Source organism: Camelus dromedarius, chromosome 3 (genome assembly GCF_036321535.1).
Source record: "Camelus dromedarius isolate mCamDro1 chromosome 3, mCamDro1.pat, whole genome shotgun sequence".
Taxonomy (NCBI): Eukaryota; Metazoa; Chordata; class Mammalia; order Artiodactyla; family Camelidae; genus Camelus; species Camelus dromedarius.
Window position 1 is genome coordinate 42,836,923 of NC_087438.1, and position 25,950 is coordinate 42,862,872.

General features: G+C 42.6%; 1 protein-coding gene across 2 annotated transcripts in view; it reads left to right on the forward strand.

The window, feature by feature from the left end:
* Nucleotides 1–25,950, forward strand: part of RGS7BP (regulator of G protein signaling 7 binding protein) — an 89,254-nt gene that overhangs the window by 3,562 nt on the left and 59,742 nt on the right. The window lies entirely within an intron of this gene.

Genomic DNA, 25,950 nt, shown 5'->3' on the forward strand with positions numbered 1-25,950 from the left:
TCAGATTCTTGTAAAAGTTTGGGAAAGAGTCTGAAACTATTCGCTAAAAGTTGAGTTTTGAGGACTTGAGGAGAATTTTATTAATTCAGAGGGTTATAGATAGCCCTTCACTACTGGCTTCCATGTTATCCAGAAGTTGATGTTATTGGGGGCAGTTTTATAAGAATTAGTGGGAAAATATATTCTTAGATCCCTGCAAAGGTAAGGCCAAATCTGTAAAATGTTCTAGGGTAGAATTTGAAACATTTTCTTCCATTGGATAACAATTAAATACAGTTTAACCTTCTTTCTAAAAAAAAAAAAAATGACAGCAATATAATTGAAGGAAGTCCCTTTAGCTCCTCACCATCTGGGCCTCCATTAATGAAGGATGTGATTCCCTTGGCGGGATTCCGTTTCGGATATTGCTAGCTACGAGGGCTTCCAATTCAAGGTTGATGTGAAGGCTGGCAGGGAGGCTGTAGGAATCATTTTACAACTTGATGCAGGGTAACAAAGGCAAAGATTCCTGGGGACGTAGAGAGAAAGACTGGATGTCTTGAGTGCCCATGGTTTGCCGGCACAATCCAGCTAATTGATAGCCAAGTCCTCTGAGGGAGGGATTATCATCCTCATCCTAAAATGGGTCTCAGAGAGGTTAAAGAACTTCCCAAGAAGTGGTACAACTTTGATTTGGCCTCCCATCTGCATGCTTCTGAAACCCATAATCTTTTTTTTTTTTTTTTTTTTTTTTGTATAATGCTGCCATTCAAAAAGGTGTCACATAGAAAGGAACAAAGTACAGAAATGTACTAACATATGGGCAAACCCCCAAAAGAGTATGTAACATGACAGAAGCTGGTCACAAAACACCACATAGTATATGATTCCATTACGTGAAGTGCTCAGAGAAAGCCAATCCTCAGAAACATACAGTGGACTAGTGGTTGCCTAGGGCTGGGGGTGGGAACAGGGAGTGACGGCAGATGAGCTTAAGGTATCTTTCTGGGGTGATGGAAATGTTCCAAATTTGAATTGTGGTGATAGTTGTACAACTGTATATTCGGTAAAATTCAGTGAATTGCACGCTTAAAATGAGTGAATTTTATGGTGTGTAAAGGATACCTCAATAAGTGTTTTTAAAAAGGTCTGATCACTGTCACCATGATGAACACTTGCCTTTTGTTGGCTTTATTCTTTTCCACATATGTAGCTTTTCCTGAAAGGGATACAAGCTGTGGGGATGGGAGAAAGTAAACCTTGGCTCTCCATGCATTCGTCAAGATGCCTGCCTGGCAGCAATCATCTGAGCATCTAAGCACTGATGCGTTGCTTTATGAAGACAGGTGGGGGAAGGCAGGAATTGAGGGAGTAAATGAATTCATTCATTTCGTACCCACACCGACTACTCCTTTCCTGTCTCCTACCTGGTTTTGGGGCCAGAGGAGGGAGACAGGATTGAAATCGGACAGGGTAAAAAGAGAATGCAGCAAGATAAATAGAAAGGAAGAGAAAAAACAATGAGTTCAAATTAAGCCACAAATAGTACATCCCTTTTCATCCCTGCCCATTTAAAATTGTCCAGGAATGGGGACAGCAAGAGAAGGAAACTCAGACTGTGTTTCTCACTAGCTGGCCTGGGTCAGAAAGCCATCTTCACAGATACACTTTCTCGAATTGTGTTTAGATTAACAGAAATTTGGGGACAGCCTTTTCTTTGAAAGTCGTTGGATGTTTTCTGGACAGCACCAGCCAGGTGAATCCGAGTGGTTTGATTTACCACAGTTACTGTACTGTGATCCTCTCCGAGGTGTTAAAGCTAAGAGGGGCACTGCTCGGGGGGGTGTGTGTGTGTGTGTGTGTGTGTGTGTGTGTGTGTGTGTGTGTGTGTGTGTGTGTGTGTGTGTGTGTGTGTGTGTGTGTGTGTGTGTGTGTGTGTGTGTGTGTGTGTGTGTGTGTGTGTGTGTGTGTGTGTGTGTGTGTGTGTGTGTGTGTGTGTGTGTGTGTGTGTGTGTGTGTGTGTGTACTTCCTTCCAAAGCTGACTTCGGAGACACCGTGAAAGAATCCCTAGGTCTCTGTCATACAGGGAGTGCTGACTTAGCAAAATGCCCTTGTTTTATATTTGAGGAATCTGGGATTTCGAGGATTTAAATGACTTTAGAGGCAACTTGGCGGCATATATGGGAAGATTTTACAGTCAGGCAGACCTGGACTGAATAGCACTTTGGGGACCTTTATGGAATTACTTAACCCTCTGAATCCCACACCCCTCACCGTAAACTGCTGTCATGCACACTCCTGGGGGTACCAGGGGGGACTGAGGGAGGAGCCAGGTGGTGATGCCAACCCCGTCAGGGGCACTCTGCCAGTCCGAGGCTGCTCCCAGGCTGGAAGCCTGGTCTCTCGCTCCCTGGTCTAGTGTCTGTTCCATCATCCACACACTCCCCTGAGACTGAAGAGACGAGCACAGCACACAAGCTAGGAGTGACCAGGGGAGCCAACAGCCTCCAACACACCTGCGAGTTTATGCCATGGCTGGTGGGCTCGTGCTCAGGGGTCCTTTTCCTGGACTGCTTCTGTGGTGTTTGTGTCGCACTCAATCTTCACACCACTACCTTTAGTTGGTGGCCACTGATTACAGTGAAAGTGAGGTTTAAATACACTAATGTGAGAGGCATTTAGCTGGGATGGGAAAGTGCATTGACTCTAAATCAGATTAGACCTGGATAAAATCCTGGCTTTACCACTTATGAGGGATATGTGTGGACTGATACGCAAATTTCTTCATAGGGTGGTAAGTGACAGTCTGGTACAATAGTGAAGTACACAGACTTTAGAGTTAGACTGCCAGTGTTCAAATCTCAGCCTTACCACTCACAAACAGTGTGACATGGGCAAAGATATCTCCCTCTGCCTCAATTTCTTCATCGACAAAATAAGGTTAATACATCATGGGACCAAATCATATAGTAATCTGAGGATTAAGTAAGGTGACATACATCAAGCACTTAGAAGACTGCCTCGCATATAGCAAATGCTATTAAGTTCAATTAGTATTGCTATTGTAATTATTAAGAAATTTAGAATTCAAGTGGTCAGGATACATTTATATTAAAAATAAATTTATCCATCACATATTTTTCAAATAAATATTTTAGCTGGAATAGAATTTTGTTTACCTTAGTTTCTTCCATTATGTTCTGAGGAATTTTCTAAGTTGAAGTTTTCCTGACGGCTTTCTCAAAAGGCCTTTTCTTTAATATCTGAAAAACAATATGGAGATGTGAGGAGTCAAACGTAGTTAAGTTCAGAAATATTTTCTTTGTGTAAATCAGCCTAGATTCTTCACGAATCATAATATTTACAAAATCTTTTGGCCTAGCTCTGGGATAGGCTGCATGACATTGGACGAGTCTCAAATTCTCTTACACCTCAATAATTGAATTGAATGATTTCAGAGTCATCTGGCTCCATCATTCTAGCGTTCTCTATTAATTCACATAGCATCACATAGATTTTGTTTACAGAACTCAGCTATAAAAAAAAAAAAAAAAAAAAACACCATGTAGGAAGTTTGACGACTGAATTCCAGAAATAATTTCTCAAGATGTGCATATAACTACGATCTCAAGGAGAATCTTAATTTCCTAGTGGCTTCCTGGAACAATCTAATGACTATTCTAGGAATCCATCCCCACAGATTTTAAGGTTTTTCCTTCAGCAACGATTTTTCTGGCCAACCATGCCTATGGTTTTTTCTTTCTCTTTTCTCCTTGTATCTCTCCTGTTTTTTCTTTTATTTATTTATTTAATTTTTGGTCTATTTTAGTTTTGTTTGACTCTCATTTGACTTTTCTGCCCTGTTTTTTCCAGTCCCCCTTCTAGTTCGTTCTTGCCCATTCCCTGTGCTGTTTGCTGGGACGCGGGGAGGTGGGAGAATGAGGACACAGAGCTGTGGCTGAGTCAGGAGTGCAGCCTTCCAGCACTTTGGCTGAGACAGCAGCGATTACCTGGGGTGGTAGGGAAGGGAAGAAGGGCTTGGTGACCATGGAGCCAACTCACTCAGCTTTCTTTAGTCCACATGATGGAGTAGACCTGGGGTGGAGTAAAAGAGGCCTGCTTGGCAGGCATGCCAGGCCACCCACCTGTCCTGTATGGTCCCTTCCTATTACAGGTGCTTTGGTTTTAAATTTTTAACTCTCACGGGTCAAAGGATGAAAGGTGAGCTATATATGCACCAAAAGAATTTGCTATCCGTCAGGGACAGTGGTGGGAGAACAGTTCTGTGGTAGTTTTCTAGACCTACGGTATTCAAGCCCCACAGACTGAGTAGCTTTAACAGCAGAAAGTTCTTGTCTCACAGTTCTGGAGGCTGGAAGTCCAAGATCAAGGTTAGGCAGGGTTGGCTCATTCTGAGGGCTGGGAGGGTGTGTCTGTTTCTCTCCTCTAGCTTCTGGTGGTTTGCTGGCAATCTTTGTTGTTTCTTGGCTCGTGGAAGCATCTCTGCCTTCATCTCCACATGTTCTCTTCCGTGTGTGTTGGGGGGGTACAAATTTGCCCTTTTTCCAAGGACACCAGTCATGTTGGATTAGGGGCCCACCCTGCGGTACCAGTATGACATCCTGCTAACTTAACTAATTACACCTGCACCAACCTATTTCCAAATAAGGTCGTATTCTGAGGCACTGGGTGTTAGGACTCCAACATATGAATTTGGGGAGTGGAAACAAGACAATTCAACCCATAGCAAATTCCCTTCGCCCATCTGCAGTATGCAGCACACTTTGGGTTGTTTTGCCCATTAGGGCAGAATTTTGCCCAACACTGTCTACATACTTTCTCAACACTTTTGCACAGACCTCCCAGTGCCTGGTATTTTATCATTTGTAAGATTGTAGCTCATATTAGGGGTGGGGTCTGTGACCATGAAATTCTATCATGAAATAGAATTCTTTTTGTATGAAACGAATCACAAAGAATCCCCAGCATGGTCAGCACTTTGCTGTAACCAATTTAATTACTGGTGTCTGAAAGTGAAACAAAATCCAACTGCCGAAGGGAATATTGCAGGGAGTAGCAGGGGCACCTGACTGCCACATATAGTGCATTCACCTCCTCTCCGCGTGACTAGGACTGGGTGGGTGGTGGTCCCTTGGTGAGGCTAGCATTGTCGCTTAAGGGCCATAAGTATCCTCAGGAGCAAGTGACAAAGGACTGATATCAAATTAAAGGAGGGAGCTATTCTTAGCAACAAAGGGAAATGTGATATGGAATCTAGACACACGGTCTCCCGTGGCCTGTTGAAGGTTAGCCCTTTTGTGTTTTGAATAGATCTAATGACTTTCACCTTGTTAGAGCCTTCTAATAGATGTTCCAATTAGAGAGAAAATTGATTCTTAAATGAACTTTAGGAAAACTCATCGTCACTTCATTATTTACACTGTTGAGGTCCAAGAGAGCAAGGCTGTTTCATTCATGTTTGTGTGGAGTGGTGAGCTCAGTGAGGGGATGTGCACCTTGTTTGTTCATTAAGTTTACTTGGGATTTTAAAATCTATTCCTAAAAGAAACTGTGTCATATGCTTCAATTAAAAAATCAACTATACTTCAATAAAAGAAATAAAAAGAACAACTAGTAAAAATTGAGCAAATACATTAGCTGATATTTTATGATATTTCTATTACATTTGACTGTTATTTTTTCTGGTTTGTAACTATAAAACCATTATGTTGGTTTGTAAATAAGAGGGGACTGGAAGAGCACACCTAAGATATTTCTGAGGCATATGTGCTCATTATGACAATACATCAGTGAGCAGTGTGTGTTTTAGAATTACTCCTAAAGTAATTATGTTTTAGGTTCTTTGATAAAATATCACCCTAACATCTGTGTGCTTGGTGGCTTTACATTGAATAGTTAAATAACGATTCCCCTGAGATCATTTTTAAAATCCATTCTTTAAACTTTTAGCCCTTGAAAGTTTTGTTGTGGAGGGTGGGAAGCGATAGACTGGGATTTCAAAATTGTAGAACAGATAAACAAGATTACACTGTATAGCACAGGGAAATATACACAAAATGTTATGATAACTCACAGAGAAAAAAAAAAAAGTTTTGTTGTGGGTCATCTGAAAAAAAATCTACATAAAGCAGAGCTCAGAGCAGTAACTAAACCACCCGCTTATTTCCTCTGCTCTACAAAATATGACTTTAGAAAAAGTAAAAACCTCATAAAAAATATTTAATTGCTTTCCTACATATGTATATACACATGTATATTGCTTGTCCATATACATGTATTTCTATATATTTCTAAACAGACACTAAAATCCGTGAAACAGACTCTTGTTAGGACAAAATGTCTGAGCCTTTAAATAGAAGAGCTGATTTAGCAAATAATGTTTCCAATCTACCAAGAGATTCTAGATACAATCAGGTGAACAAAAAGCAACTTAACATGTGCAGGTGTGGATACATAGTAAACTAATAACCCACAGCAATGTAACTGAGTTTAGCAAAAGGGGGAAATACATACTAGCCCAGAAGTCATCATCCCCCAGTGTACTCTTCAGTCACTAAAAATAAGTATCTTGAAGTCCCCCTCAGTCCTGTTCTGTCAGTTACCAAGTCCTGTAGCGTTTTATCTTTTTCAGTGTCTACCGTGTGTCTCTTTTTTCCCCATTTCTGTGGCCACCCACTTAGTTCAGAATCACATCCCCTCAGGCCATCAGCTATTATAGTCCCTCCCAATTGGTCTCCTCACCATCAATCTCCCACTTCTTTTCAGTTTATTCACTGGATCCAGACTAATCCTCTTAAAACTCTCCTCTAATCTTGTGACTTCTTTGCTTTAAAACTTCCAAAGATGCCCTGTTGCTAAAAGCAGTGTTTCTTCAAATGTGATCCCTGGGTTGCCTGTCTCTGAATCACCTGGGATGCCTTCAGAGGGAAAGAACCAAAATTTGGGGGAATAAGGCCTGGAAAGCCAATTTTTTAACACTGCCCTATCACCCAGGAGATTCTTGAACATGCTAACTATGAGGCCTGTCAGCCTGAAGCAGTGATTCTCAACCTGGGCTGTACACTGCAATCACCCAGGAAGCTTTAAAAAATTGTTGATGCTTGAACTCCATCCCTAGAGTTTCTGATATAAATGATCTGGGATGCAGGCTGGGCACCGGGATATTTTTTTAAAGCTTCCCCTGTGAGCATTAGTATCAAAATGGATTATACTTGGTTATATTTAACAAAAAATTCAAAGTAGCAGTTGCTTGAAGACACCAAGGTTTATTCTCGCACAGAAAAGAAGCCCCAGAATGGGGAATTCGGAACTGGTGCACTGGGGCCATGGAATCAGTGTTTCTGCTTGTGACCTCCATCCTCAACCCCACTTTGTGATGCAGGATTGCTACAGGAGTTCCAGCCATCAGTCCAAGTTCCAGACTGGAAGAAAGGATGAAGGGGAAAGGGCCACACTTCCCAGCTGGGTCCCCTCTTTTTAAGCAAACCCAAACAAAACTTCATCCAGTACTGCGTAACATGGGCACACCTAACCACAGAGGAGACTGGGAGATGTATTCATTTATCATTGTCACCTTAAATAAAAGGAGGACCTCATCACTAAGAAAAAGGGAGAGCGTGACTATTTCCAAACAACTAACGATCTCTGTCCCCAATCTGTGTTCCTAGACTTACCTTTTACCATTTAATCTGTAAACCCTTTACTTACTCAAACTAGTCTGCTTTTTATTCCTTAAGAGTATGTAGCAGGCGTGTGTGTAACAAGATGGCCCATTCTGTTAGTCTCTATCTGTGGTTTCTATATGGAAAAGCATATTCTAGATATTAAAAGGAATAACTGATTCTTCTAAACGTTGAGGTCTTACCTGCAGTCTCACTGTCTGCCAGTGCGCCTCACACTGAAATCCAGAGCAGATGGAAGGGTCCCAATGGGATTAAGAAGATTTTGCTGCTTTTAAATAGGCCTATGGAAAAGATGAGAGTTTCAGGAGCCACTGGGAGGACAGGAAGTCAGGCAAGGTGCCTTTGAAAGGGCTTGAGTATAAATTTCCTGAGACAGGATGTGAAATAGGATAGGGCCAGCAAGGGGGCTAAGGAATGGCACTCAAGAAATCAATTTCAAAAAACCTACCAGAGATTGAGTGGGACTCTTTAAAAAAATTTTTTTTAAACTTTCTTTTAAATCAAAGAAAAAAATTCCATCAAGGAGTTGAAATCCGATGAGCTATTAGGAATAAAATGAGGGAGGCAGGGTTTTCTAGGTATGAAGATAAGCTGCAAGATGATCTATGATCAAGATTATAATGAATTCATTAAGAGAAATTGTTATCTCATATAAACAATGTTATATACAGTAGTCAGGTCCTAAATGGTATTTAACCCATAATTTCCTCAATTATAAACCTATTCAACACATGGTAGTACATTCTACGGGGAAATGTATTTCTTTCCAACTCTGGAAGTCGTCTCTGTTTCTGGGACCTACTCATAGAGCACCCACCATATACCACGTGCTTTTCTAGGTGCTGGAGACTTAGCAGTTCTGAAAAAAAAAATAGAGATGCTTCCTGCATTCATGGTGGGGAAGATGAAGAAGTACTGTGGTCTGCAGGCTTGTATCCCCACAGAATTTATATGTTGAAATCTTAATGCCTGATTGATGATATTGGCAGGTAGGGCCTTTGGGAGGTGCTTAGGCCATGAGGGTGGAGCCCCCCTAAATGAGATTAGTCCCTAAATAAAAGAGGCCTCAGAAATCTCTCCCACTCCTTCCACCTGTGAGGACAGAGAGAGAAGGCACTGGCTATGAGCCAGGAAGAAGGTTCTTACTGAACACGACCACACTCATGCCTTGATTTTGGACTTCCCAGTCTCCAAAACCATGAGAAATAAATTTCTGTTGTTTATAGGCCACCCAGTCTGTGGCATTTTGTTATAGCCACCTGAATGGACTAAGAAAATAAGAAACAAGCAAAGAGAGGGCATTTCAGATAGTGTGATAAATGCAATGGAGAAAATAAAATAGGACAATATTAAAGAATGATGGATGCAATTTGGTGACATCTGAGAAGGTGATATTCTAACTTGGTATCTGACTTTGAGAAGGGACAAGTCATGTGATGATCTGAGAGAAAAACGTTTCAGGCCGAAGGAATAAAGTGTAAAGGCCGTAAATGAACCGACCTTGGTGTGTCTGAGGAAAAGAAAGAAGACTAGATTATCAGTTTGCAGTTATCTTCAGCTGCAAGTAACACAGACCAGATTTCAGTGACTTACCTACATAAAGGCCTATTTTCTCACATAATTATAAGCCCAGGGATAGGAGCTAGCATGCACTGGTTCATGATTCAAAGATATTGGAACTGAGATTTATGTAATAACCCAGGCCTCTTTCTCAAGGTCCCAAGATTGCTGCTTCAGCTCCAGAAATTGTGTCCACATTGCCAGCAAGTAGGAAGGTCAGAGAGCAAAAGGCAAAGACATAAAACAATTGAGTGTGTCTCTTTTCAAAGGGCTTTCTCCAAAGCCTGACACAGCAACTTCTGAACATCTCATTGGCCAGGACTGTGCATGTGGCTTTCCTGGTTACAAGTTTCATGATCCAAATGACAGGCATCTCTCTCCATATTAGCTACCTAGAGAGGACAAAAGTTTCCCAATATGTAGGTCAAAGGGATGCTTCCTGAGGCCGAGGACAGGATCTTTAGCCCGACTGGGGAGACAGGAAGGGTAGGGTGCCTGGATGAAGGAAAGGGTGCTGAAGTGGGGAAAAGAAGTGGGAGGAGATGCCTTTCCCTTCCCTTCCTGCCCTTTCCCTTCTTGGTGTATTGGCCTATCCATTTATTCATTAAATATTGAACACCTACTGTGGGCCAGACACTGTGCTAGGCTTGGAAGTATAAAGAGAAATAAAACAGAGCCCCTGCCCTTTGAGAAGCTTATCGCCTAGCACCTGTGTAGAGACAGACATGTAAACAAATCTCTGCCAAACAGTGCAGTCGATGCTGTAATAGAAAATGGGTGAGGGGTGGGGTGCGGGTATAGCTCAGTGGTAGAGCACACGCTTAGCATGCACGAGGTCTTGAGTTCAATCCTCAGTACCTCCATTAATATTTAAACAGAGGAAATTTTAGAAAAATACCATATGACATCACTTACATGTGGAATCTAAAAAAAAAGGACACAAATGAATTTATTTACAAAACAGTGATGGACTCATAGACATAGAAAACAAACTTGTGGTTACCAGGCTGGGAAGGAGAGGGTGAGAGACAAATTGGGAGTTGGGGATTTTCAGATACTAACTACTATATATAAAATAGATAAACAGCAAGGTCCTACTGTATATAGCACAGGGAACTATATCTAATAGCTTGTAATGGCCTATAATGAAAAAGAACATGAAAAGGAATATATATATATATATATATATATATATATATATATATATATATATATATATATATATATATAACTGAAACTAATACAACATTGTAAATCAACTATATATTTCAAGAAAAAGAAAGAAAGAAATACACAGATGGTCCAGTAGAGGCACGAAGGAGGCAGCCATCAGCCCTGCCTGAGCGGGTGTAGGCAGGAAAGACCACTTCATAAAGGGAAGGATGCCGCTGCTGGACTGAGATTTGAGAGCAAGTAGCAATGTCCTTTCTCTTTTGTTTGCTTGGCCTTGAATTTCCTGCCATGAGTAAACTTTAAGGGACACTATTTGTCTGTCATGAACCAAGAGGAAGCAGAAATAGGAGTTTAGATGTGCTAAGAGCCAATGGTGGGCTGTGCCCTTGCGTAGATTTCTCCATGATTAAATGAGTCCCTCTGAAATAATATTTACTTAGAACCCAGTGTGATAACGTTTTAAAGTAAGATACGGTGGCTAAGAAATGCATTTACTGACAAGGAACAGTGACCAGCCTGCAGAGGCCCACTCACAGGCCACCGTGTAGGGAGCTGGGAGCTGGGGTTCTCTCTTAAGTTGGAGCATGTCAGCACAGTGGTCCGAGTGACCTGCCCTGATGGCTCCATGACAGCAGTCACATCCAGAGCCCATACGACTCCAGGGCTGAGCCCTGGATCTAGATGAGGCATGCATCATCTGGAAGCTTTCCAGAGCACCCAACATGCCAAGTATTTTTTAAGGCAAAACGTCGAGATATTTCGTCAGGATATTTGGTGAGGCTGGGGTTGGAACACTGGTCTCTCCGGGGCCAGAGTCCTTATTCCTGACGCCACGCTGGGCTGTCCTTTTCCCCCGCAGTCCCTTCCTTTCTCGGAGCGGCCTCGGGGTTGGCTGGCCTGCCTCCCTCCCGGCCCCTGCCACAAGCTAGTATTCCCACTCCGAGTCTCCCTCCTCCCCTGGACACACTTCAGCACAAGGGCCTCTTCAGACGGCACACAGCTGATTTGAGGGTTTTTCAGGTTTCCTTGGCTAGTAAGAAGGGAAAAACAGGCAGGCAGGAAAAAAATAACAAAATTATGGCCTTGCTAAAGCTGCCAATTGAATGTGAATGGATCTGGCTCTGCATTCCTTAGGCCTCAGCACTTCTCTCTGGGCCCCGAATTTATCAGACTTCCTTCCTCCATACTATGTCTGCCGCAATTCACTCCATCCTCAGGCACCTTCTTTCTTCTTTGTTTGCCTATGAAAGTTCTAGAAATGTCCCAGACTTTGACCTAGGTCTAGGGAGGCTGAATTCTGGGTTTCAAGAATCAACCTGCTTCTTCCCAGCAGAGGACATCTGGGGAGGAGCAGGACACCCCACTACCACAGTGACACCGGCCACCAGCTCAACTCCAAGACATCGGCGAGTACAGGGGTGAAAGAGAAATAGAGCTGAGGGTGAGGAATCAAGGGCTGGAGGGGCTCAGCTGATGGGAACACCCCGGAAAGTAGCACTGAGGCTGGGTGAAGAGCTGGGAAGGGCTCACCAGTAACAAGAACAGGAAGAGACTACCAGGCCAATCTCTACATACCTATCCGTAAGATACCCAAAACTGGGGGGAGGGTATAGCTCAGTGGTAGAGCACATGCTTAGCATGCACAAGGTCCTGGGTTCAATTCCCAGTGCCTCCACCAAAAAAAAGAGAAGAAAAAAAAAAAAACCTTGTCAATAAACCCACAAGAGCTCCTGTTCTCCTCACAAATGGAGTTTAAAATTGTAATATGTAGTAATTATCTAAATTTCTCCCTTCATGGGATTTCCAGGTTTTGGCCAGAATGGCGGCTTGTTAGAGCTTCAGGCTCCGAGTTTTAGACTCTTATTCCCTTAGTGGGTCTAATGCTGCAGCACTCCAACTTGGCTTGGAATTCTCACTTCCATTCTTGCTGTCTACTCCCTGAGCTGAGGGATTGTATGATGCTGGTGTTGTTTTTCTCCCTCAGATATTCTTGATTGGTAAACAGATAATTTCTGATTTATTATTTTCGATATCATATTTCCATTGTGCCATTACTATAAAAATTCCTACTGTCTTAGAAGTAAAGAATAAACCATTCCCCCTCACCAAAACATTTCGGACGTGGGAGAAAATTTAGGTAGAAAACAGAAATTCTTGAATTATACACTTGAAACATTTTTGGTTTTGTGTCATTGTTTCTATTCCAAGGGGAATTATTTGGGAAAAGAAATTCACTCCTGTCTGTCCTGTTCTGCTGTAACAAGAAGCAGATGGGGTAAGAAATGAGTATTAGGGGAGTGAGTCAAGGATAAATCACCTTAAGACTCTTGTTCTTGTTCTTACTAGCACTTTATTAACTTTTATAAAAATCTATTTGTTTTGGTTTTGTGATCATCTCCATCTGGGTCCTGCTCAAAAATAGCGTTTGATGTAGAAAGACCTTCCCTTTGAGCCCACAACAGAGTTTTCACTGCCAAGGGAGCTAGATGAGGCAGGTATGAATGGTCAGAATCTTTCTGTGGCTATGATTTGGGGATGTATACCTTGCATGGGGACAGCTGTACTGTGAAGAGGGAAACACTCACCCGGCTGACAGGTGAGTGGAAGATGTCTCCCACACTGGGCGTGCTGGGATTCTCCGGAGAGACAGAACCAATAGGGTGTGTATGTGTGGGGGGAGGTTGTATAAAATGAGAAATTGGCTCACACAACTACAGAGGCTGAGCAGTCCCAGGATTTGCCCTCTGCAAACCGGGTCCCAGGAAAGCCACTTAGTTATATGTAAATTAAAAGTCCAAAGAACCAAGAACCAGGGGAACTAATGCTGTGAGTCCCAGTTCAGGGGCAGGAGGAGAAGGATGTCCTAGCTCAACATTCAGGCAGAGAGAGAGAATTCAGCTTTCTTTCACAATTTTGCTCTATCAGCAGATTGAGTGGTGCCGCCTCCCCCCCATATTGGGGCGGGCCATCTGCTTTACTCAGTCCACCAATTCAAAGGCCAATCTCCTCCAGAAACAGTGTTTAACCACACGTCTGGGAATCCTGTGGTCAAGCTGACACGTAAAATTAATCATTACCCTGGGTCAGTTCCCCTGACCATAGCAGAGGCCTGAAAGCCCCAGAATTCATGATTCTGAGAGCGTGGCTGTGGGGAGACCAGCGGTGGACCCCTGGGAAGACGTCTCTCTGTGCACAGTGAGGGGACAGTTGAGGTGGATCCTGTCTGTCAGCACGTGGTCCGGGATCAGGGCTCCTCCACGCCTCCCCTGAGGGTCAGGACGTGGATGTGATACAGGATCGCTGTATCTTCCAAAACGGGTGACTTGCGTGGAGCTTTTTTTTTTTTTTTTTTTTTTTTTTGCCATAAATCCTGTTTTCTTACTCCCTGAAGTTTGAGCTCAAATGGCTGCGTCTGTTTGAATACTGTACCATCACTGAATAATGAGAAACTGCTCAGATCCTTTTAGGCCACAGCAGGCACCGTAATGCAGAATCACTCCGCAAATGTTCCCTCCACGGAAGGAGCCTTACCAACTGGTTTTATATTCATAGATTCAGTCTTTTGTTTTCTGAGGATGAAATATGTTTTCAGTTACCAAGTCTGTTCAGACTCAGAGTGGCTCTAAATTATTCTCTAAATGTTAGTATTAGGTGATCGTGCAGATACCACTGCAGATCTGATGTGAAAATGTGAAGCAAGTGCAGATTATCTGTTGAGGCGTAATCTCTCTGAAAGACATGTCACCACAGTTCGTCCAGGGAAAGTCTTGCTTCACGCTTCACCATTTTAAAGGCATTCTCTGACTGCTGAGAAGGAAACTGTGGGATGTGAAGGGGAAAGAGGTAGGGAAGGAGAATGACTGGGCCGGAAAAGAGGAAAGAAAACAGCAAAGGAGGAAGTAATTAGTTCTTTGGGAACTGTGCTGCTTAAGGAGTTAGCACTGCCATGAGATAAAGGGATGAAGCTGAAGGGAACACACAGGCGCAGGGGTGGAGGCAGCATATAATTCAGGGTCTCCAAACTCAGATCCACGAAGGGACAGATGGCTGATGTGCGAAAGTGAAGCGGGCCAGGTGGGGAAGTGATGGGCTGGAGGGTGTGTGCCTGTGGATCTGAGCAGGCTGCCACCAGGCTCCACTGATTACTGCTTCCCATGTGGAAAGGTGAGCCAAATGTGCCGTATTCGTGGCTTTTTTTTCCTTAAGAGAATCTATAAATTCATGTCTGTGCGTGAAATAGCATGATTTTTTTTAAGCTGGCCAACACCAAAAGTCTGCTGACTAAAAGCGGCCCTTAGCCATCGGTGTCTACCTCTGTTAATTATCACCTGATTGCTTGCTCAGAATATCTGCAGACTGTTGGATATGAACAATTAGAGAGATGTCAGGATGTCTTCCGTTTTGGGTTTGTGTTAGTAACTGCATCACCTTCTCAATTTCTTTGTCGCTTTCAGAATGGCACATTGTGGAGTATTAAAACTTGCCAATACTTGTCACCTCATTAAACAAAAACCCCTACCAAAAATAGAAAAAAAAAAACAGAGAAATATATTTTGGCCTAAAATTGTTAGTTAGCGAAGGCCAGACATATTTAATTAGCCTTAGAAACACGTTAAACATTTCTGGAATTAAACCTAAGGAAAGAAAGGACAATATTTATACCTGTCTCCTGAAGTCAAATTGCTTGAAAGGGCCTCTTTTTTTTTTTTACTGAGACAATTATTTAAATTATCATATACCTCACACATTACTTTTTTGTATCAAACAGGAGCCATTGATCTTATTATGATCAGAATCAAGACAAATAGCCTGTCAGATAAATAACAGAGTCTGAGTTCCACATGAAAGCTAAATGTAGGACATACATATATTAATTTATCGAAATGAGATCCTAGGAGGAGAAAATACTCTCTTAACCTGATTTCTTAATATTTATATGATTGAGTAGCTAGTAGGACTTCACTGAAAGAGGATGCTGTATACAAAACACTGACAAATTTGCAAGAAAGAGTCATGGCCATTTCTAGGTGGCTATTTCTAAATTCCCAGCAAAGAGGGTTCATTCTATGATCAGATTTCTCTGCCTGCAAGTGTGGAACCTACACCAAACCTTCCTTTTACTCACTGTGTCCCTTCCAGACTCAAGACTGAATGTAGCCCAGGGGATCATCCATTCTTCTCTTGCTCTTCCCCCTAGTGACCTCCCCACGCCCCTTCAAGCAGTTGGAGGAATAAGTCGTGGGGCTCAGTGCCCCCCAGGTAGTCCTGTGAAGACTCCTCCTGCTCCCTACCATCGCGGGTCTTCTTTGGTCCTACACCTTTAGAGCTCAGGTGAGTGCCGTCTAATGTCCCTTGATTTCTTGGAGACTTAAAGGCCCCTGAGAGGTGCACTTATCCTTTACAGAATAAATAAAACCCACTGTCACTCTAGGTGTCTCTTGCTTTACAGGATGCCAAGTGCTTCTGCAACTATTAAGTCATTTAATCTCTTTTATACCTCTCTGAGCTGGGAATTATTATCCTGATTCTATATATGAGGAAACTGATGCTCTGAGAGGTGACGTGACTTGCCTTTTGCCACACAGCCTGTGAGTGACACAGTCAGAATGAGAAGCCAGGTCTCCTGCCTTCCAGTCCATGATCCTGTCCACAGCCCCATAGGTCCTACTCTCCATCATCCTACTATTTGTCTTCAAGGAATCTTTCTCTTGTAAACAGACATGCATCTCCTCCATTTGCGGCCCCTTGGTTACCTTCAGGTGGTATACTGATGCATGATATACACCTGAAGGGTCCGGATCCTAGACAGGACCTCAGGGGGTCCCCAGGAGCAAATCCACCGTGAAGGAAGAAGGCATCTGGCACTTCGCTATAATTTCTAAGAGAGTGGTATTCTAGGTAGAGCACAGCCCTGAAACTCTTTCCAACCCAGGCCCTGGAATGGAACTTGTGGCTTTGAACTGACAGCTAAATCATTAAATGCTAGAGTTTTGCAATTCAGTTAACTTTGCTTCCAGAGGCTTCTCCAAATACACAGAAGACATAGCAAAGCAGTCTTTTTCTAATTTTTGGTCTCTGACTTGAAGGAGGGGTGGGTGAACTTCACTTTCCCCAGCCTCAGGGTACAATCAATTTCTGACTCCACCGCAGCCAGGAAGAGGCAGTGGCAGTGATGGCCAGTTCTAGTTCATCTGGCACTTTTGTGGGACAGTTGGGGCCTGGGGCTGAAGACTCAGGCTGGCTTACTGCTCTGGTGAGCAACTAATGGGACTGTTTAGATATGTACCAGTATTTCACAGAAATACAACCCCAGGGTTCCTGGAGATGCCTGGGGAGGCTGGCTGCAACCAAGCAGGTGCGGGATCAGAGCCTTGGCGAGCTCAGGGCTCCTGCTAAGGGAGTCTGTAGCTGTGAGTACACGTGAAAAGCCCAAGACACTCAGTTTTCCCTCAAGCTGCAGCTCCTCATTGGCCCTCCCGCCCTTCCCCTGCACTAGCTCTAAAACAAACATCCAAAGCTCTCGAAAACTTGAGCAGTTCTAAGAATATGCACTTGTCTTTCAACTTTCGGGACCAAATACTCCGTGAAAAGTGACTGAGAAGTCACCAGAGTAACATATTTGGGTACTGTTAACTCAAGAAAGAATACTTACTTGGATATTTCGAGATTCCCCCTTTAACTTGCAGAAGGAGAAATGTGGAGAGGCTCCCAGGACACCTCCCTGTGGGCTTCTCATTCCAGAAGCCCCACAGTGTTGAGCAGTGGTGCTAACTCTGCTGCACATTAGAGCTCCTGGAGGAGTTTTTGAAAATACTGATAGCTGGATTCCATACCCCAGATCCCCTCTATGAGAGAGGCCTGGACATAACATTTTTTTAAATCTCTGCAGGATGGGAACCACTGGTATAAAGGAAGGAAGCCCAGACTGGTAATCCGGTTAGAATTTCAGCCAAGATTTCAACGAGTAATTTTTCTTAATCCCTTGACTGCTCTGGGCTCTAGTTTTCTTACCATTTTTCTAAATTTCCTTTAAGCTGAAAAATGTGGATAGTACATTACAGAATCATTTGTAATAGTGAAAAATGAGGAATGATCTAAATATCCAACAGAGAATTAAATAAGTAACAATACACTCAGGTGCTAGAATACTGTGCAAACATTTAAAATGACAGTAAGTGGAAAAAGCAGATTATAAAACAGTTTTACAGTATGATTCCATTTAGGGGGAAAAGTGAAAATTATATAGCTCAACATAATAGCAAGGATATGCACCAAAATCATCAGTTTTTCCTTTCTGGATAAGTGATTTAAGTGATTTTCATTTTCTTTTTTTACATATTGGTGTTTTCTAAATATTCTATATTAAATATTAAGGGGAAAAATCTACTGACACATGCCAAACCTTGAAAATCAGGCTTGAATACAGTTGTAGAAAATTTCAAAAATAATTACATTTGTCTGTGTGGAATTGCAGCTCTTCTATTTATGGGGCAGCTACATGCAAAACCCTGATGCCTCGCTTGTCCTCTAGGTCACCTTCAAAATTAGACTAGCTTTAGACTCATTCATTTTCCTGATTTGGAACTACTGATCTAGAGGGAAAAAATGAGAGAAAGCATTTTTCCTGCAGTATTTGTTCTGGGTCCTGGTGGGGCTGCTCCCATTTCACTGGAGAGAATAATTAGAGAGGAAACAGGAGCAAGCAAGTCGGGAGGACAGAGAGCCAGGAGAGAAGGCTTTTGATCTGTTTTTCATCCCTAGAGCTTCCTGTCATATTTTTTGCCTGTGTTGGTGGTTATGAAGATAAAATGAGAGACATCCATGCGAGGACTTAGCACACCTTTTGTCACACAGTTGATCAGTAAATTTTCACTCATTCACACATTCCTCTGTGAAGGAAATAACTTAGCTACTTAACCAAGTGTGTGACCTCACAGCATCCTCCTCCCCTGAAGCCTCAGTTTATCCCCCCAAAAAGTGAGAGTAATAATAGCACCGACCTCCCTGGATCGCTGTGAGAATTGAAAGAGGTGATGTAGGTAAATCCCCAAGCAAAACATGGAACACGTTGCAAGTGTGCAATTGATGCCAGCTCTTATTATTATTACACCTTATTCCAGTATCCTAAACCAGGAACACCTTGCGGTATCGATAAGATTTTCATCATAAGCCACAAAAAGAGAATCGTACAAGCTTCGAGCTTTAACAGTTTGGGAGGGAAAGGACAAAAATAGTTTGGAAGATTATATTTTGATTAGAAAAATGTATTTTTTCCCACCATTTCCATACTAAAATAAGAGTATTATTTCAAGTGCTCAAGAATAATCCCTCTGTGGTTTGACACCAAGAATAGAATATTTTATTTCAGAAAAAGTGCCTTAGAGGAATGAGGAGCCACAGAGAAAGGCAGTTACCCTAGAAAATGACTTTGGCTTTAAAGCAAGTATTTTGCTGTTAGAAAAGTGATTAGGCCTTAAGAAATGTTTTCAAAACAACACAGTGTAATGACTGTATCTTGACTTTGTTGTCAGATTCAAGGTTCAAGAGAACTAAGACTAGGTAGAGAAATGGGAAAAAAGAAACTTTGACGTTGATGGTTGCAATTCACAAGCTTCCTTGACATAAATAGGATCTGAGAACAGCGTAGACCAAGGGTTCCCAAACTTGTGTTGCCCACTGGAATTCCCTGGGGAGCTTCAAAAAAATATCAGGGCTTGGGTCTCACCCTCAGAGGTTCTGATTTACGGGTAGGGGGTATGGCCTGGGCTCCAGAATTTATTAAATATCCCCAGGTGATTCTGATACACAGACAATTTTGAGAACCCTTGGCATAGACAAAGGAACCACTGAACAAACATGGCACAAGGCATCTCCCTTCCTCTTTCCCCAAGGAGGTCCTCCCAGGCCATGGCAATGGAGAGCAGCCCCCCATGGAACCCTCTTTCCTTTCCCCTCTTTTTCCTGCCTTCTGCTGGAAGAGTTACACCAACTGCCCAGAAACAATTGATGTGACATCATCCAAGACCAATGACCAGATGGCAGACTGTAATCCTTGCTGGGCCAGCATCATGCCAGCTCCCTTCCTCTGCATCTCTGCATCTCTGCCTCAGTTTTCACAATCTTCCTTTAGTTGTGCCTGTATCACATGACCAGAAAACTTCCATTAGGGCCCACTTACGAGCTTCTATGGCAGGTCTTTAATTCTATACCAAATGACATCAATAAACTGGGAAAACATGTTTCAACCATGAATTTGGGATGGAAGCCAAAGTTCAAATGGTAACTTTGAAGAATCTGGTGATTAACAGGCAAGTGAGCTGTGGTTTGAGATCTGCTCTGTAAATCTGCCTGTAGGGGGATGCGAGAAGTTGGGTCAGATATAATTTAGCTTTTGAAACTGAGAAACAAGAAAGTTATCTATTCATATTTTCAACATAGTTTAAGCTTTATGGCTTACACTGGAAGTCATAATAAGGTATTTTGTTAAAACAAGAATTTGAAGCCACAAGTATTTCACCTCCTAGGCTATATGCAAAGAAGAAACTAGGAAATACATAACAAATGTGGATTATGGACAAAATGAGATTATATAGAAGAGATTTTGTTGGCCTGGAGTGATAAAAATAGCTTTAAGATTTAAAAGAGCTTCTCCTGGGCATCTATCTGGAGGGAACTCTAATTCAAAAAGATACATGCACCCCAATGTTCACAGCAGCACTACTGACAACAGACAAGACATGGAAGCAACCTAAATGTCCATAGACAGATGACTGGATAAAGAAGTTGTGGAGATATAGATGTAGATGTAGATATAGATATAGATATAGATATAGATCATGATGGAATACTACTCAGCCATAAAAAGAACAAAATAATGCCATTTGTAGCAACATGGATGGACCTGGAGATCATCATACAAAGTGAAGTAAGCCAGAAAGAGAAAGAAAAATACCATATGATATCACTTATATGTGGGATCTAAAACCATGGCACAATGAACTTATTACAAAACAGAAACAGACTCACAGACATGGAAAACAAACTTATGATTACCAGGAGGGAAAGGGGGGAGGAAGATATAAATTGGGAGTTTGGGATTTACAGAGACTAACTACTATTAATAGATAAAAAAAAAACCAGGGTCCTACTGTATAGCACAGGGAACTATATTCAATATCTTATGATAGCCTATAATGAAAAAATATGAAAAGGAATATATACATAACTGGATCACTGTTTTACACCAGAAACTAACATAACATTGTAAACCAACTATACTTCAATTTTAAAACAAAGATTCAAAAGTGCTTAATGATAAAAATAACCTCATATTATCCTTAGATCATACCTGTGTGATATTTTTATTTTTGCACCATAGGTGAGGAAATGGAGACACACAGAGTTTGTTTTGCCTAAGGTCACATAGTCAATAAATGGCAAGGTCAGTACTTGAACTCATGACCTCTTGATTCAAAGACCACTGGACTTTCCCCTGTGCCACAGCTGGAAAAACACAAATAATACCTGAATGTGGTTCGAATTTATTTGATAATTTATAACTTTTTGCTTTCCCCTTTATTTTTTTTTTATAACTGCTCTGTTATTGATCAGTAATCGAGGAGATGTATTAAGGTTTTGTTTTGTTTTGTTTTTGCAAACAAGAGCAGCTTGCTCTAGATAGCTTATGCAAATAGGAGGATATTTTGAAAGGTTAGGTGAGGATCATACAATCAAACGGTGGAGCGTAAGGGAGGGCTTAGAAAAGGGACATGAATCAAGGCTACACAGCAGAAACGGGCTGGCCAGGATAATGCCCTTGCCAATGCCACTGATGGATGCTGCTGCCCCAGATGAGTCCTAACCAACCCTTCCTCTTGGCTCACACATGCTGCTTCAAACCCTGGTAGGACTGTGCACCTGGTCCTGGGCAGCATCCTGGCTGCAGGGAGGAAAGGAAGAGTGGCTCCTTTCAGCTTCCGTAATGGGAAGCGGGACATTGTGACCCCTCAGCACCACTGATAATGGGGAATCTCCCAACAAGAAGGGCTGAATGTTGGAGGGCCAAAGAAAATTACAAATGTCTCTTGCAGAACAACAATGGTTTAAAGATACATAACTGTATTTTTCTGTTTTCCTGCAGTGTTAGGAAAAACCTCATGAGAGGTGTCTAAGGAAAATTACAAGCTATTCTAAAAAGAAAAATGTCTTTATTTATTCTGTTAATTTTTAAAAAATCTATGGTTAATGACTCAAACCCATGGGCAACATCAATTTGCAAAAAAAGAAGGAACCAAAACTCAGCACCCACAAAGTGTGTTATTTGCCATCTTCCAAGTTCAGAGGTCTGCGGACTTAGGGATGCTCTCCTTAGCTTTCCAATCCAGCTCCAGTACGTGAAGTCACCCCATGCAATAGGGTCACAGCTGCTCTAAGCCAGAGTCTGCAAACGCCCTCTCTGTTCCTTCATTCATTCCACCTGCACTCATCATTCAATCTTCTGTGTGCAACACAGTGAAGGTTCCAGTACCCGGTTCTGGGATCACAAAGATAAAAATTCATAGATCCTGAAAAAAATATCTGGTTTGTTCATGTGTGTGGTGGGCCTGTCCTTGCATGTATAAAGTTGAGTCCCCTGGTCTTAAGTATGATGCAAAGCAAGAATTAGAGGTAATCTCATTTTTCAAACCACACAGCGGATTTAGGTGATTTAGAGGACCCCTGTAGTGATAACATGGGAGTAACAGAGACTAATATGTTTAGACAGTGTTAAAAATGTTCATCGTCTTGGAAATTCACCTCCTGCTCTGCCCTCTAGTTTCCTACCTGCTAGGTTTTGCCCCTTTTTTTGCAACATGCATACATGCACAACTAAAGACTAAAAATTCCTAACCCGTAAGTACTATTTTTAGAGATAATCTTAGGTATTGAAAGATTTTGCTTCATAAATCTTTTTGCCCTGCTTACTGCCTTTCAGAAAAGTTAAAAGGTGAGCACTCATCAAAGACAAGTCTATAATTAAAGTCGAGCTAATTTCAATAATAAACTGCAAGCTGGAGCCATCAATGGGAAGAGCTGTATAGTGACTTACTGTTATCATTGTTTAAATCTTTTTCTAAACAGTGCAAGCACCACCACAATTTGTTATAATATCCTTTTTCCCCCTGAAGCTGAACCTGGGTTGTATCAGCTCAGGGTCTGTTTTCATAAACTCAAACAGAAAGCGCTCCCTAGAATGATGAGGCTTCTTCTGTAAAGCAGAGGGGCCGAATGGGCTTTGTCAAGAGCGGTTACTCTTACGAGAAATTGTGGAAACACCTTTTCAAGTGTCGAAATAATAACCTTTTGTTTCCAGAAGCTGAATGTTAAAGCATCGATATTTGCTTTTCTAAGTATTTGGAAGACCATTTTCATTTGAAAACAATGAGGGAAAAAGACTGATGATCTAGTCTCCAGCTTCACAGAGAAAGTAAAAACACCAGCTGCTCGAATACGTCTATAAATTTCACTATAAATAGTGAAACGAAGTCTCTCAGTCCCCCAGGGACTGCTCTTACCTATAGTCCACATCCGACATTCTTCGGGGAGGCTGGTGCTCCCCGTGACTCGCACGCTCCCTTGCCAGGCCATTCTGCTCTGGTCCATTTGGGTAGCGGGGGGCTTGTCTACACTGGCTGCTGAGACAGCCCACGCTGCAGCCTGAGTCACCGGTGTTACCAGACTCCCCCCAGCTACAGTGCTGCTCTTGGGTCGCTGAATCTCTTTCCTCACAGCTTCATCCTGTACACATACTGACTGGAATCTGGACTGCTGCTCTTGTGCCTTCATGTTCAAGATGCCGCTAACACAAAGCTGCTGTTACCGCTTAATCTCTCCTCCTGCCCAAGCATCCCCTTGGATGTCATCCCCGAGCACTCTTCCGTCAACTGATATGGTTCAGGAGATGATCACACCAGTTTCTCTGTTGAACCACACACGTAGCCCCGTCAATCCTTGCCTCTTGAGTGGCATGTCATTTCTCACCTGCATTCAATTCTCTTCTTACTGCTTCTGAAATGTCATCAGCTTTCTTGTTGCCTTCCCAGCTATAGAGAGACTGATGTGGTTGGTGATCCTGAAACTCAGCCAGGATAAAGTAGACATGTCCCACCCTGTTTGTATTCATGAATAAGAAGCTGTGGAAACCTCTACAACTCAGTTCTAAGGCAAATTCCAGATTTCATGGGCTTTGGAAACCATATTTCATGAGGTCCAAAAGTAGCCTCTCAAACAAGGATTCTCAACTTTGGTTGCATATTAGAGTCACCCGGGAAGCTTTAAGAACTACTGCCACTCAGGCTGCAGCCCCCATCAGTTACATCAGCATCTCTCAGAGTGAGTGAGGCCAAGCCCACCAAATGATCCCAGTGACAACCAAAGATGAGAACCACTGTCCTTGAAAGTGGCAGGGTAAGGAACTAAATATAAAGATCATCATCTGATATTTTTTCTTTCCTAAATGAACTTCTATGCCTTCAGGAGACCTGGATTTTAAGAGCAATTTCACAGCCATTCAAAGCCTTATGCCTCTTTGTGATTAGACACATTGAAATAAAACTGGGTTCCAAGTAAACATCAGAGACTACTCCACTCTTTTCTTCTCATGCCTATTTCTGAGTTACAGTTACTCTTTCAACAAAGATTTCTTGAACACCTACTATGTGCCAGGCACTGGCGATACCCCAGAAAATAAAGCAGATGTGATACACCCTCATAGAATCTGCTAGAAGAGACACAGGATAACTAAGAAGACAAACAAGATATGACAAATGTGGTATGTGTGCAAAGACTACAATAATAATACTTATTTTTTAATGTGACAACAAATATGTCACATCCAGGGCCAGGCAAAGGTTTGGGCGGCCAGGGAAGTCCTCTCTGAGGGGGTGACATCTGAGGTGAGACCTGTGTGGTCTCACTAGCCCTGTGAAGATCTGGGGCAGGACATTCAAGACAGAAGGAGGAACAAGTGCCAAGACCCTGAGGTGGGAACAGACTTGGCAAGTTCCAGAACCTGACAGACCAGAGAGGGGAGAGAGGGTGGACAAGACAAGGTCAAGGAGAGAGTTAACAGCTAGCTCAGCAGGGCCTTGCTCGGTCACAGGGAAGAGTGGATTTGATTCATATTGCAGTGAAAAGCCATTGGAGGATGAGAATTATGTTTTTTTTAATATGTGGGGAAAGTCTGGAGAGGGCAAGAGAGGAATCGGTCGCTCAGGTGGTTGTGGCTTCCTTGAGAAGTATGGTTTTAGAGGTGAGGCCAGGACCTCCAGGCGGAGTGAGGGTTTGGAGGGGGTGAGGAGGGGGTGGTGGATAAGGGAAAGGGAAGAATCAAAAATGAGTCCTGTCTTTTTTTTTTGGTTCCACATATACGTGATATCATATGGTACATAGCACAGGAAACTATATTCAATATCTCGTAGTAACCTATAATGAAAAAGAATATGAAAACGAATATATGCATGTATGTGTATGGCTGAACTATTATTCCTGTACACCAGAAGTTGACTACACTTCAGTAAAAATCCCCAAAATGAGTCCTTTGTTTTTGGCCTGAGCAGCTGGCCGGATGGTAGCACCGCGCCGTGAAACAGGGAGGTCTCAGTGCGGCGCACTGTGGGGGAGGGGACAGCAAAATACAAAGCTCTGTTTGAACATAATAACTTTGAGATTCCTTTAGGCATCCATTAATATCCATTAGACGCTAATGTCCATTAGGACGAGTCTGGAGCTCAGAGGAAAGGTCAGGGCTGTAAATTTAAATTTGGAAGTCACTGGCATGGAGGTGGTATTTAAAACTTAGGGACTGGATGAGTTCATTCAGGGAGATAATGTAGATAGACAACAGGAAGGAGCTAAGGGCTGAGCAAGTTTAGGAAGAAAGGAGAGCTCCAGCAAAGGCTGAGGAGGAGCCAGGAAGGGAGGGTTGTAGGGCCCTAGATGGGAGGATGGAGTGTGTGGAGGTTGTGCCAAATGCTGCTGAAATGTTGGGCAAGAGGAGGACGGAGGGAGGGACCAGAGGGTTTTGCGGGGCATCAGATGCCCGATCCCAGTTTGAATGTCACATGTACAGTGCATCCCCTCGTTGGTGTAATGGCTGCAAGAAACTTGAACGAATGCTTGGGGGAGGACTGGTTCTGCTCTCACCCCAAGCATGAATAACTTCTGGAAGGATGCTTCCTACCAGGCTCACCTCTCCAGCTAATAATCATCATAATCAAAGAGCAAAATACATGGTCAGCTTAAAAAGCTGTAAATAAAATTTGATTATTAAATGATGAAAAGGCTACCTAACACAGCTTTGCTATTAAACTGCATACAGTAAGACTTCCTCAAATCCCTATTCATTCCCCTTTAGAATTTTGAACTGAACTAGACTTTTTTATCCTCCTTCTTTAGCAGACAGGATGATGCAGATCTTCCTTTACGGAGATTAAATGGTCCTGCCAGCATCTTTTAGGTGGTGGCTACAAGCAGCAGCTGGATGTGCATGGCCAG